General features: G+C 34.1%; 1 pseudogene; it reads left to right on the top strand.

Annotated features, from left to right (window-relative positions):
• The window catches only part of LOC149580546 (uncharacterized), a 131790-nt pseudogene extending 117888 nt beyond the window's left edge, over positions 1 to 13902 (top strand).
• The last annotated feature ends 670 nt before the right edge of the window (positions 13903 to 14572 follow it).

The following is a 14572-nucleotide window of genomic DNA, read 5'->3' as shown; positions in this document are numbered from 1 at the left end:
TAGGGAGAATCACTTGATGGCAGTTAAGAGAATAATGAGATATTTGAAAGGAATAGAGGAGTATGATCTATACAACAAGTAAAATGAGAAATTTGAATCGAGAGCCTATATTGATGTTGATTGGGCTAGAAATATTGATGACTGAAAGAGCACTAGTGGAGGAGCATTTTTCTTAGGCAAAAGGCTAGTTACATGGACTACCAAGAAACAAACTTGCATTTCTTAATCTACTACTAAAGCTGAATATGTTGTTGCTGCGATAAATTGTACAAACATTGTATGGATCAAATAACTACTCAAAGTTATGAAGGAGGAAATCACTAAACCTGTGATACTTTATTATGGTAATACAAGTTCTATAAATATACCAAAGAATCTTGTGATGCATACAAAGACTAAGCACATTGAAATCAAGTATCATTACTTGAGAGAATTAGTTTAAGATAAAGAGGTGAAGACAGAATATGTTAACACAAAAGAGAAAATTGTTGATATCTTCACAAAAGCATTACCTAAGGATGCTCATGATTATTTAAGAGGTAAACTAGGGGTGATACCCCTATCAAAGGCTATCTAAGAAGCATGAGGAGTGCTCTACATCAAACAAGTTGATTGACATATGTTAGACATTGATGTAGTGGATCTTACTTTAGGAGATGACTAAACTAATCAAAGAGCTAAAGTTATAAAATAGTTACAAGCAAGGTGATCGAGGGAGAAAGTAAAATATTCATATCTGCATATGAAGATGACAAGTCTTTGGCATTGTTAGTAAAGAGGAAGAAAATATATTGAGAATTAAAGTGTACTAAGAGATGAAAGTTGAGGGAGATGAAGGAGAAATCTTGATTTGCCTAATCCTAACTACTGAGGGAGAAAGTGTATCTATTGATTACATCTACCTAGTAAGAGGGAGAAAATGTTAAGGGGTATATAAGAAGTAATCAAGAGGGATTCATAAGAATGAGTTGATTGATGATTGTCTGTTGGTTATTCAAAAGATGAAAGTTGGTGATAGAGGGAGAGATTTCAATACAAAGAATTATTTTCTTTTTGGTATTTTGTTGGTCTTACTAATTAAGTCTGGTCAGTTTGGTTTGTCATCAATGTCAAAGAGGGAGACTGTTGAAAATAGATTGATACAAGTATGGTAAATATTTTTTAATCATTATTTTGTCACAGATGTCAAACCTGCTAGTTTTTGGTAAGACAATTGCTTATATGATTTAAGTACTATTGTTTATTTGATTGATGAATAGGATTTGATCAAATGAGGTAACAATTGCACCTAGAGGAAAGGTCAAGGTATGATATGAAAAGGAGTACAAGAATTATTTAAGATAGTGATATTATAGTGGATTGATAATATACTTAAGGCTCCAAACGTTGGTTACACTAAGTAAGTTAGAAGAACAAGTTGAACAAAGTTTGTCTACCAAGCTTAACCTTTTGCATAGTGGGTGCCAAGAGAAGTTAGTGCAAGCCAAGTAGAAAATCAATTGGAGCTGAGAAAAGTCAATTTTAGTGTAAGCCGAGTGAAATAGTGTAAGCTAAGTAAAGTTTAGTTGATGTCAAGCACTAGTAAACTTTAGTTTGTGCCGAGTGTTTTGATAGTGGATGTCGAGCAACATAGTATGTGTTGAACACCAGAAACCAGTCAATGCTGAGTGTCAACATTATGAGAAAGATCAAGAATTCAATGAATCTAAGCTGACAAGAGTAATTTCTTGGATTGTGTGAACCATGTGGAAGATAAGTTTGATGAGTTAGTGGTATAGAATCCATGGTAAGCCATTTTGATGTGAATTAAAAGAGGATTGAAGGAGAAGTTTCTAGAAGGGAATGAAATGAAATGAGGGGTAGATTCATTGAATCCTACCTAATCCAACCTAACCCTAAACTAGATAATGGAGGTTGAATGGAAAAATATCTTAATTCTCTATTATAGAGATGGTTGATCAGAAGCAAGGGTTGTCATTTGCAAGAACCTAAGGAAGACAAAGAGTCTAGGGTATTGCTTCATTCAATGACCTAAGTAAAGAGATCACATTGGCAAGCAAAGCAAGAAGGCTTAAGGGTATGGATGCTTGAAGGGTGAACAAGCTATCAGAGCTAAAGAGTGCAAAAGCCAAGAAGAATGGAGGATTGAAACAGAGATATGCAAACTGCAAGTGTGTTGTAACACTAATACATTAGGGGTCAATTTGCGACATCAATTTACGATGGCAGGAAAATGTAATGTGTTTTTGGCTTTTTTTTTTCAATTATAGCCCGATGACATCACAATTGCGACGCTAACGGGATATAAGAGAAAAAAAAAAAGGAAAACATTGCTCATTTCTTATACAACATGAACCCGTTCCGCTACCAGACGCAATGTCGACAGATGGAGCCAAGGGCAAGTTTGAGGGCAAGTTTGTACGAGATGGTCACACGAGAATAACAAATGGAGGTGCAATAGTAGATTGTGTTTGATCGGGAAGGTGAGCCATCATTTTAAAACCTTGATGGTCTACCCTATTAGAGGTAATTTCTTATTGTAAAGGAGAATTAGATTCCTACAAATACAATAGCAGTAGTCAATGTAGTATAAGTCTTTCAATTTTTTTTGTGATTTAACAGACACCATCACAAGATTATATAATAACAATAACTTATCCCTGATAGTCACAATGTAGGGTTTAGAGAATTGGACTAAGAAAAAGCATCAATATAATGCCTAATTATAACTAACCTCGCCCACTGGGGAAGCCTTGGCCTCTCTTCCAATGGCCTTGAAATCATGATTTGCAGTCATACCAATCAAACACAAGGCAGTTGTTGAGCAAGACATAATGAGTTGCATCTCCATAATGAGAGTATATGTTATTTGGCATGAGGTTTCCCTATATGTGAGCTCAATGATTGGGAGAATCAATCCATACAAGGCAGCTGCACCAAGTGTGACAATAAACCCTACTATATACTACTGATGGTGCACTCCCTCTGGTGTGTCATTCCTTGTATTGAAAGAAAGCATCACAACACCCAGTGTGAGGAGAGTCACGAAATTGATTGAAAAATAAGTGAACTTCTGTCCAGCTATTAGATAATCAAATATTGCATTGCACCCTAGTTGAGTGGCAATCACCAAAGCGGAGGTTGAGAGAGGAAGGTAATTGAGGCCCCAAGCGTACATGAAGTTGTCAACACTAGATGATTAGGAATGTGATCTTTGCCATGTAGGATTAGAGTCTAGAGAGAACCACTTGTGAATTTTTAATTTAGCTGTCTATAGAATTGATTGTTCATATGGTTCCCTTAATATTGGAGAAACTATCCACTTTATTGCATTGTATGGTCTGGCTGGTTACTGTAGTTTCTTGTCTTAAATCAAAGCTGTGCCATTTCTAAACTACAAGAGTGGTTGGATTTATCTTTTCTCACATGAAAAAAACCAAGTGATTTTTTCTATATGCAAATATGAAGGGATTCTACACTTGAGCAGCATAGAAAAATTTGCAGCAAATCTCAAGCGAAGAATTGTAGTGTTAAACACGGAGTGGAACATGGAGTGGGTATTTTGGGGTTTGACAATTGTTTCTTCTGGTTTAGTTTTGTTCCTGCTCAAGAGTGCAATAACAATATGGTGGAAGCCTCTGCAATTGAAAAAGTACTTTGAAGCCCAAGGAATTAGGGGTCCTCCATACAAACTATTCTACCATATATATATCCAGGCTCATCAATGAGCAGAGAGAAAAACTCATGCCTACACTCTCACATGATATAGTCCCTCACGTTCTTCCTCATATTTACTAATGGACCAAGACCTACAATACACTTACTATTCTCCATTGAATAAAGAACATAATGCTGACATTACACATGAATACATAAACTATTATGCACTTTTAAGCATTGTTTCAATACAAAATACCACATTGATTTAGAAGAAGCCAAGTTTCTCCATAAGGAAGAATATTATTGCAAGTGGAAATTAAGAGGTATTGTTGAAATTAATAGGCATTTGCATAATCCCAATAGAGATGAATGGTGAGGTTTAAGTCACTCCTAGCAACCTATTGTAAATGCTCACAAATAAAGTTGTACACATTCATTGGTTTCTTCTTCCTCCCAATTTATTGCAATCTCTTGGCTTTTTTTATGTAATTTTTTTGTACTTATTAATGCACCTGACCTTAAAAAAACTGTATCACACACTTGATTTTTCTTGCAATGAACTCTAGCATCAGCAATGTTAAAGATTTTAGCTGTGATAGATTTCTTTATCTCTAATTTTTCTCTATGTATTGAAATTGAGATAATACCTATGGATTCTGTTTATAGTTGGATATTTGAGATAATATTATATGAAGTGACATGTGTATATTTCTAATTAAAGATAGCAAGCTTCCACAATCCACATTGAATTCTATAGTATGTTTTTGGAATTTGATTGTGTAACATTATTTTTATAATTAACGTTTCAAATCATACACCATGATCCAATTTTTGGTTCATTGAACTCTTTCATCCTGATGATGGATCATGGAGTATGATTCAGATGGTAGAAAGCATGTTTTGAAGCTAGAGGCTGCTATCTCAACAGTTGAGTAGCAAAGCAGCTAGGAGCCAGAAAACTTCATGTTGAGGGTGATTCACAAATCATTGTAAATGCAATAATAAAAGGGACATGTTGCCTTAGCACTTGTAGAACTACATAGATCAAATTAATGCAGAATTAGCTTCTCTAGATGAATGCAAATTATCACATTTGAGAAGACAAGGCAATAAAGAGGTCAACACCATGTCTGATTGGGCACTATCAACTTCATCCATTGTGATTATTTCTTTCCTTTCTTTTATTGGCCACCACCAACTTCATCCATTTAATGAGGTATGCAAGCAATGATAGTGATGTGATGGGAGTTCTTGGCAATCCTTGTCAGAAGTACCATGTAAGTACCATCAATTAGGTTGATAATGATTGAGAATGTTTGTCTTGTGTGCCCCCAGAATTGAATCCTTGATACAAGCTGGATTTGGTAACCACATTGTTGTTTTAGAGGCTTTTTGCAATTGGAGTGATGGAAATTTCTTTCACTCTCACTTGCACCAAGCAACAAAATTCTTATCATGGGAAGAGTAAGAAGACTAGGGTTGATAAAATGTTCAATTTTATGGACAATAAATTAATGGAGAGTGTTTTTCTTTTGTTGAGGAGGTTGTTCCACCAAGTTGAGAAATGTCAAAAAATAAACACCGACATCCATTCCAAGATCATGGTATGGGCTCTGTAGTTGGGCATTGGGTGGAATGGAGGAGCTTTTTGCAAAGTCCATTCCGAGAATTGGGGTAAATTTGGGTGAAAAGAAGAGTGGATTGCCGAGGATTAAGGCACCACGTACATGTCATTTTTGGTGGTTTGATGAAAGATTCAAAAATAAGAGGTTTATAGAGGCCAAAAAGGGATAGTTTACAATGAAAATGGCGGTAACGATCAAGTTCTTAGATGAAGATAAAGAGAGTTTTGTTTTTCACTTTGTGTCACATTTGTCGTATCATTCAACATCCCTGGACTCTCAAGAATCAGTCCTCGTAAATTATTATGAGATTAATCTAGAATTTGAAGATTCTTGAACGTAAACAACTTTGGTGAGAGAATTTTTTACAACTCATTAAAAGACAAGCTGAGAAATCGTAACTCTGCTAGTTCTCCAATCCAAATTGAGATAGACCCCTGAATTTTGTTTTGCAAGTCAAATACTCAAATTTTTGTGCAATTTGTAATAGGAGGAGGAATAATAGATTGCAATTTTTTCTTTACTTGGATTTAGTGTCTCAAGTAGAGAAATATTCTCTAACTCTTCGAGTACCCCACCTTTGAAATAATTTTGAGTCAAATTCAAAATTCTCAATTGAGAACATCTGACCAAATTTCTAGGAGTGACATCACTTAGTGCATTCTTTGAAAAGTCCACAAATACTAAAATATTATTGGCAAGACATATAGATAGTGGAATAGAGCCAGTTAACAAGACAATTGCAAATTTCACGTCACTGGAAATATATTGAAGAGCCTCCATGTTTTACTTGTTGTAATCTTTGTAATATATTGCTACATATTGCTAACCAAATCTCCAAAACAATTTTCAGCAGAAAGAATATCAACAAACAACATTAATCATATTTAATTTAGTACAAATAAGCTCTTATGTTTGCACTCTTGAAATGCAAACTGTTAAGAAGATTCTATCAAGAATATGTATCTAGGGCAATTGAAATGTATTTTGAAATTCTCACATACATTCTACTCATTATCAAAATTATGTAAGAATTATATATTTTATTGTGTAGATCCACCAAATATTGGTCACCTTTCAAAGTGATAAGAAGTTGCTTCTTGAATAAAATCTGATTGCACAGAATTATCTTGATTGTTAACAAAATGTTATATCTTTAATATTCAATTGCAAGCATTTAGGGAAAACTAGAATCAAATGTAATATGTGAATAGTTAATTTTGAGAAATTTGGTCAATAAAATATAGGAGAGGAAGAATCAGTTCAACCCATATAACAACTACTTCGTGGGACTTCTAACTGTATGTAAGAAGTTAAATATAAAAATTCAAATACATCAAGAGCAACATAAAACCTTCATGAATTCAGCGTTCAAAAAGATATTGGATAAAACTATCCATCAAAGTAAAACACTTGTACCTTGATTTTAGGTAAAAGCACAACATTGCAATCACGCTAGAAAATCCAACTCCTAAACACAACCCCACTGACACTGCCCACCATCGATCCATCTCATCTGCATCTGTCACTATTGTGTTGTTCCTTTGTGTTTGGCCACCTATTTCACCCCCACCAGATCTCATTGCTCCATTTTCAATATGCCCTATGGATGTCCCTATCTAACTATATATCTTTTAATTGCATATAATAACTAATTTATGTGCTTTTTCATGACTATGTTTGACTCATATAATTGTAATCTCTCTAGCACTATGATGTCGTTTAATATGTCTTGTTAAAGCTTGTAAATTTTGTTCCTTTTGCCATGTCATGTAATATGTCTTGCCTTGTCACTTATATGTTTTGAAATTGTTGTTAGGCCTTGTAGCTTGTATAATTTGATTGTTGGAGAGCTTCTACAGCTAAGCAAGAAGGCCATTGCACAATTTATAGTCGCGCGCTCAAGTATGAAAATTGTATATTTTTTAATCTAATGTATATTTTAACTAGACTTTTAGCTTATATATTTTGAAATTGCTTTTAGTGGCTTAATGTTGTAAGGTCTCTTGACATAAGACCTTCAAGTGGTTGGTCAAAGTTTTACAAATAATCTTATCCACAAATTTGCCTAGAGCAATTGACTGAATGTTATAAAAGGTGATTGGGTTAAATGTCTTGGGAATAAAGTCAAAGAAAGTATTTTTAAAATATTAAAGTATTTAGCTAGGTCTAAGAAGATTTTTGTACTTTTGATAGTTTTGCTTAGTTTGTGAAAGTTGTAGACCGAATTTTTCATAGCCTGATATTTGCTTCCTGCGAAGAACGATCATGTCAGATAATATAAGTGAAGAACAAAATAGGGAGACAATTGCTAGATTGTGGTCTAACTTGAAAAGAAAAGGTGATGGAAAATTTTATTTTCCTTGAAAAATTTGTAAGGGCTTAAAGTGTAGAAGACTACTAATCAAAATAGTTAAGAGACATTGTAGGGAGAATGGTCAAATTGAAGGGGGGCATCACTATCATCCACTAGTAAGTTGTTCATTATATCATTTTAACAATTTATATACATATGAAATCACTTGATGATGAGTTGATTATCATGGTTTATTTATGTTAATCAATTTTATATAGGTTGATCTCCCCAGGGAAGTATATGATATGAACCACAACAATTTGAAGAATATGGTTTTCGAAGTGGAGGAACATGGAGGTGTGAATATCCAAGGTGAAGATAATGATCCCATGGAAGATAACGATCATGCACTAGAAAACACAATTGAAGATGATGGTATAAATATATTGATCCATGACACATTTAGTCCAAGCATATTTGATCATGATGATGATGATAGCCTTGATTTACCTCTACTTGAGAAGGCATACGAGCCCCTATAAAAAGACTCCCAAACAACTCTTCTCTCTGTTGTATTGTTGTTGTTGAACTTGAAGGTTATGAATGGTTTATCCAACATAACGACGTCATGTATGTTAAGGTATGTCATATATGTCTTTATAGTTAAAAAAAGGTGAAAAATGTACCACTAATATTGTTTATATTAACAACTTATATTTTTTGTTGTAGATTGATAGGCGAGTTTCTGTTACCACCATCAAATATTCTTCCTTGCTCATATCGAGAATTATCTGCTGTTATGAAAGATATTGGAATGGAGCATGAAGCAATACATGCTTGTCCCAATGATAATATTATATATTATAAAGAATATGAATTTGAAACACAATGTCCTGTATGTCATACAAGTAGATATCAAATAGATCAACTAACAAAAAAGATGCCTCAAAAGGTTCTTTGTTACATCCCCGTTATTCCACGGATGCGACAATTATTTAGGTGTAGTAGCTTGGCTCAATTTATGGATTATCATGTATGCAATAGAAGTCAAGATGACATTATTAAAATCCCTATAGATGGTTCAGCATTTATGAGAATAGAGGAAAAGTGGCAACACTTCAAAGAAGAACCTCGTAATCTCAGGCTTTCATTGGCAGCGAACGATGTCAATCCATTTGGAGAGATGAGATCTATTTACTCAGTGTGGCCTATTTTTTTTATCAACAATAACATTCCTCCGTGGATGTCAATAAAGAGGGAGCACATTATGTTGGCAATGATTGTTCCAAGTATCTTATCATTTGATAGTTATTAATTTACATGTACTTACAAATCTTGCAGTAAAATGGTCACAATAATTATGTAATATTACTGTTCATTCAAATAGGTAAATATCAAGTAAAAGATATGAATGTATATATTGAGCCTCTTATTGACAAGTTGGTGGAGTTATGGAATGGTGTCACTATGTATGACATGTCTAGACCAATAGGACAAAGACAATTTCAATTCCATGCAATACTTGCATGGACAATACATGATGCCCCAAGGCTAACACATTTTTGTGGTATGTTATAGTGAATTCAAGTTGCGCACGATAATTCTAATTATAAAAATCAACATATTTAATAATCCAATTATATCATTATCTTGTAGGTCTTCAAACAAAGGGAAAATTTGCATGTCTAGTTTATGGTCGAAAGATGAAATCTCGTCATTCAAAAAGTTTAGGAAAGTAGGTGTTTGATGAGTGTAGACACTTCCTCCACAGGAATCATAAGTATCAAAGTACGAAAAAACCTCTTTTCAATGGGAAAGAAGAGACTACATCAAAGCCATGAAGAATGACAACTTGCCTATGGAAGTTGGAATATAATAGAATTAATCATCAAGGTAATGCCATTCCACCTAATGGTTTATGTTTGTAATTTATATATTTCTATTATGATTTTTGTTTACTAATTGTGTAATTGATGATCGTGAAGGTCATCAAGGCAGTACTAACAACCTTCCAAAGGGACTAAAAAGCTATCCCAGACAATTTAGTAGGTTTCCCTACTACGAGCACTTACAAATTGTGATTTGTTTGATACTATGCATATTGGAAAGAATATAACAGAGACATTATGGAAAATATTGGATGGAAGGCATGAAAAAGAAAAAATTGTTAAAATTTGTAATGACATTCATGAATCCAATCATGCATTGAAGAATTTCATTCACTCAAATAGCAACAAAGATCAGATTAATATAAGTGCCCTTCCTTGGTTATTAACAGAGCAGCAAAGTGATGCCATAAAAGAAGTCATACCAAAAATTCAATTTCCCACAGGATTTGCTACAAACATAAACAATCTCATATCAAAAAAAAGTTAATTTGGGCCAGGGCTCAAAATGCATGATTGGCATACTTTCGTCAAGGTAAGTTATGTTCTTATGTATTTACAATATATTCATAAACTACATGTACTATTCATTATTTTATGTTAGAAAACAATGAAATGATTGGTTTATAATTACTACAGTACGTGCTTCCTATATCTCTCCCAGAGCACTTCAACAATAACATCAAACAAGTGATATACGATCTTGGAAAATACATGAGGTAAGTAGTAATATATATTCAATTTGTTGTATATATTTATTATATTCGCCATTTTTTTTTCTTGCTATGTAATCTATTGTATATTATTTTGTAAAGTCTCGTATCTATATATTTTTTGTGACTTGAATCTCTTACTGTAGGTGGTTGTCATTTAAAGAAATCCATAAAGAAGATATAAACTATTGGAAGAGAAGAATTCCTCATTTACTGTGTGAAATGCAAAAGTGTCTACCTCCAACTTTTTTCAATGCACAGGAACACTACCTCATACACCTAGTTGAGGAGATTGAATTGTGTGGACCTGTACACACTAGGTCAATGTGGATGGTTGAGAGGCATTTGAAATCTTTGAAGGCTTTGGTTCGACAAAGAGCACATCCTGAGGGTTCTGTGGTAGAGGGATATATGGTATACCAAATTATGGTGTACATTACTAAATATCTTCCTAAGTTTGCATCAAATATCCATGTAGATCTCATTTGGGATCTCGAGCCTTTTTTAAAATTAGAAGGGGAGTACTTGATGGGGAAAGGTACATTGAGGAAAGTGAGAGGTAATAAATTATAAGATGTTATTGTAATAAATTATTTCTTAATCTTCAAAATAAATCAGTTGTAAGTTGTCTATTTTTTTTTTGTATAGGTGCTTGAGAGTGGGATGCACTACATTTGTATATTGCAAACAATCTTGATTGGATGACGGTATGGATTGAACGATGTCAACATTTTGGTCACACATTAACATGGGAAGGTGTATCTTCATTGGTTAAAGAAGCTCATCGTAATGGAGATTCCAATGTTACACAAAGGGAAATAGATTTAGCATGTGGTTCAAGAGATTTCCAGGTACGTACAAATTTATTAATCACCCGTATGTTTATCAACTCATGATACAATAATTTTGACATGTTTCACATATTATTGCAGGTTGAACACCACAAGGCTATGTTCTGTAATGGTCAAAAATTTTGCATTAAAGTGTTGGATGACATGAAGAAAACTTGTGATTCAGGAATAACTGTAGTCTTTCAAGTGACTAATATTTCATCTAGAAATGACTTACATCCTCGAGAGTCTGAAAATTGATACTATGGCATTTTGGATGATATAATTGAGTGTGACTTTTGTTCCTTCAAATTAGTACTCTTCGTTTTCAAATGGTATAGGCTACAACTTAATTCAAATGATCTTGATAGAACTATTATTGAACATGATAATGGATTTACAATGGTTAATACAAGGTCGTTTGAGCCAGTTAGGGATGAGCCCTATGTTCTTCCAAGCCAATGTGAGCAGGTATTTTACTGAGAGGTTCCACATAAACTGGATTGGTCATTTGTTGTTAGACATGAACCAAGAGGAAGGCCAATAAAGTATAATGCGATGGAAGAAGAAGATACCGAAGAAGTAGAAGATGATGTAGATGGTGATCACGATCGACAATTATTGGATGATGTTCCTGACACAAATTTTCATGAAGAAGAAGAAGTTGATGATGATGATGATGATGCTACTGATGATGATGATGATGATGCTACTGATGATGATGATGATGATGAAGATGATTTTGATGTTGATGATGATGATGTTGATGATGACGATGATGACAACGACAATGATGATGATGATGACAACAACGACGATGATGGCGAGGATGATGATGACGATGACGATGATGATGATGACGAGGAGGAGGAGGATGATGATGATGATGACAACGAGGATGATGATGATGGAATTTAGAGGTATGCCATCAATTCTTAATCTATTTAATATTCATTTCTTGATAGAAATATATTTGGCTTATATATAGGTTACATAGTTTATTCATTATCTATTTAAAAGCTACAAGTTTCAACTACAAATAGAATACTGCTAATCTAAATAAACTATTAATCTAAATTAATTAAATAAAACTATTTGAAACACATATTGATGCATGAATGTATTGAGCCTTATTTTCTTTCAAGTCAAAAGCATTTGTAAGTGTTTAGTTTAGAAAAGAGAATTCACTAAATATCTATAAAAGGGAGTTGTACCTAGAATAAAATTCATAGGGAAAACATAATATAAGTTCTTACCGAATTTGTTGGTTAATAATTCTTACTCTGTAGGTGATGCAGAGACCCTAGGTGGACTTGCAATCATTCATAACAAGAGGGACTTCCATAGTGTTCTCACAACACCAACCAAGCATCTTCATAAGATCCCTCTCCTTGATCCAAGCCAACTCCATAACCTATCAGAGTGTACACCAAATGCTTATGCCACCTTAGGTTCTACATCTTTGGAATAATCCCATGAATGTCCCTCAATCCATCCAATGGATTCATCCAAGCAATCTAATCAACAAACTATCAAATGCTCACAATACCTCAATAAGCGCCAAACTTGACTTCACCTTAACTAGGTGTTTCCTCCACCTCCACACACATCAAAAAACTTCAAATAGCATGTCCCCAAGGTGACTAAGCCCTCAACTCATCAACTAATACAAAAACCCAGTTTTAGCCCTTAACTAGGCCTACTTCCCTACTAGGCTTATAATGTGAGCCTGATTTAAGTGTTATATTGTGTACCTTTTAATATTTTTAATTTTTATATGATGCTTATGAAGGATGTGATTATGATTATGATAAGATTATGCTCATGATAATTGAATTACATTTGCAGGAAACTAAACCCCTTTCAGGAACATTCCGCACAGTCTTGTGGATCGACAAGTATAAGTCAATACTCCTTATAGACAATCTATTTAATACACTTTTCAATAGTAAGATTGATTTCTTCTAAGATCTCTCCCATTTTTAGGTACCAGCGACTAGGTATTTGTCAGAAGTGTCTTCCTCAAGTGAGGGAAATATAGGAATAGAAGAGGAAAGTGAGACATGTAGTTTATCTAGAACAGGGAGATTAACTAGAGGTCAAAGGACTAGAAGGAAATTCAATAAATGCGTGAAATTTTAACTTGCTCAAGGGGGGTCATGTTCTTATGATGATGAGATGGAAGGTGACATCGAGGTGCCCTTGAGGTACCAACATCTACAGAAACATTGGGTACCCAAGGAACTTCCTCCAATAAACACTAATTTTTGTGTTAACGAGAGGATATATTTCATAGCACCATCATCATTACATGGTTTGGGCCTATTTTCTATGGACAACATAAAGGTATCTTACAACAAAGTTTCTAAATTGATGGAGTATGTTGGACCATGTTACGATTACAAAAGTTGGATCCATATTGTTCAATATAAAAAAAGTATGCGTAGGTATGCCCTCTCAAAAAATTATATACAACAGCAAGACAATAATCAAAGTAAAAGTGTGGCTATATACATTGATGGAAGGCCAAAAGAAATAGGGAATATTGCAGGTTTTATAAATAGTACACGACCTGGGTCAATTGTAAAGCAACCCAATTGCATATTTGATGCACGCGAGGGAAATTGTGTATTCATCTGTGCGATAAAATCAATACGTGCAAGGGAAGAGCTTCTTATTGATTACAATTTGAACTGCATAGATACAAATGAGGCTACTATCATGGGGTGGTACATACTATTAAACCAACTTCTAATCAATGACTCCAACATACCATTTAGTCAATAAATTTTTGGCTAACATTTTTATGCTTGATCTTTGACACAGGGGCACAATATGGAGCAACTGCCCAAAGGGGATGGTGGTGATGTTCCCAGCTCATCTACACATGAGTAGGTAAAACTCATTGTAATTGTGCAAACTAGATAGAAGCAAAAAAAAAAAATTAATGTTGTTTTCTTCATTGTTTTGGAGTAATTTTGATAATACTAATACTATTGTTGTCACAGAGGGCCAGTGGTCGAAGGGAGGGAAAGTAACCTACAGTCACTGATCAGCCCCCCCCCGCCCCCCCCCAAGTAGGATCCTTTCTATATTGATTTAGCAAAGATCGATGACCTGATCAGTTAGATTAAAAAGTTGCTAAAGAAAATTGGCAGAGAAATTATACGTTTGGCAACCATAAAGCCTACTACTCAAGAAATAAAAGATAGAGGATCTGAATTGTTGCACAGCTCTGAAACCTTAAAAGTAAGTATTAATGAAATTTTTAATTATAACAAGAGTTAAATAATGGTTTTTATGTTATGCTCTTTTATGGAATTAATTAAAATATGGATGCATTGTCTTTACAAAATTTTTTGTGTGAATTCAAACCCCATTCCCATGATGAGGGTGTTGCAGGTGGTTCAGGTAGATCACATGTTTCATTCCCCACTTTTGTTTTCCACTAAATATATATAAGAATGATCATAATCATTGACAATACATGCTCGAACAATCCTTTTTTTTAATGCTCTAACAATCTTGTCCATGCTAGTCCACGTGTTCTATATTTATGCATGCT

The sequence above is a fragment of the Cupressus sempervirens genome, chromosome 1, assembly GCF_028749045.1.
Source record: "Cupressus sempervirens isolate cs-2001-9-10 chromosome 1, ASM2874904v1, whole genome shotgun sequence".
Taxonomy (NCBI): domain Eukaryota; kingdom Viridiplantae; phylum Streptophyta; class Pinopsida; order Cupressales; family Cupressaceae; genus Cupressus; species Cupressus sempervirens.
The sequence above is the reverse complement of the archived record's forward strand: the minus strand, read 5'-3'. Positions and strand labels throughout refer to the sequence as shown.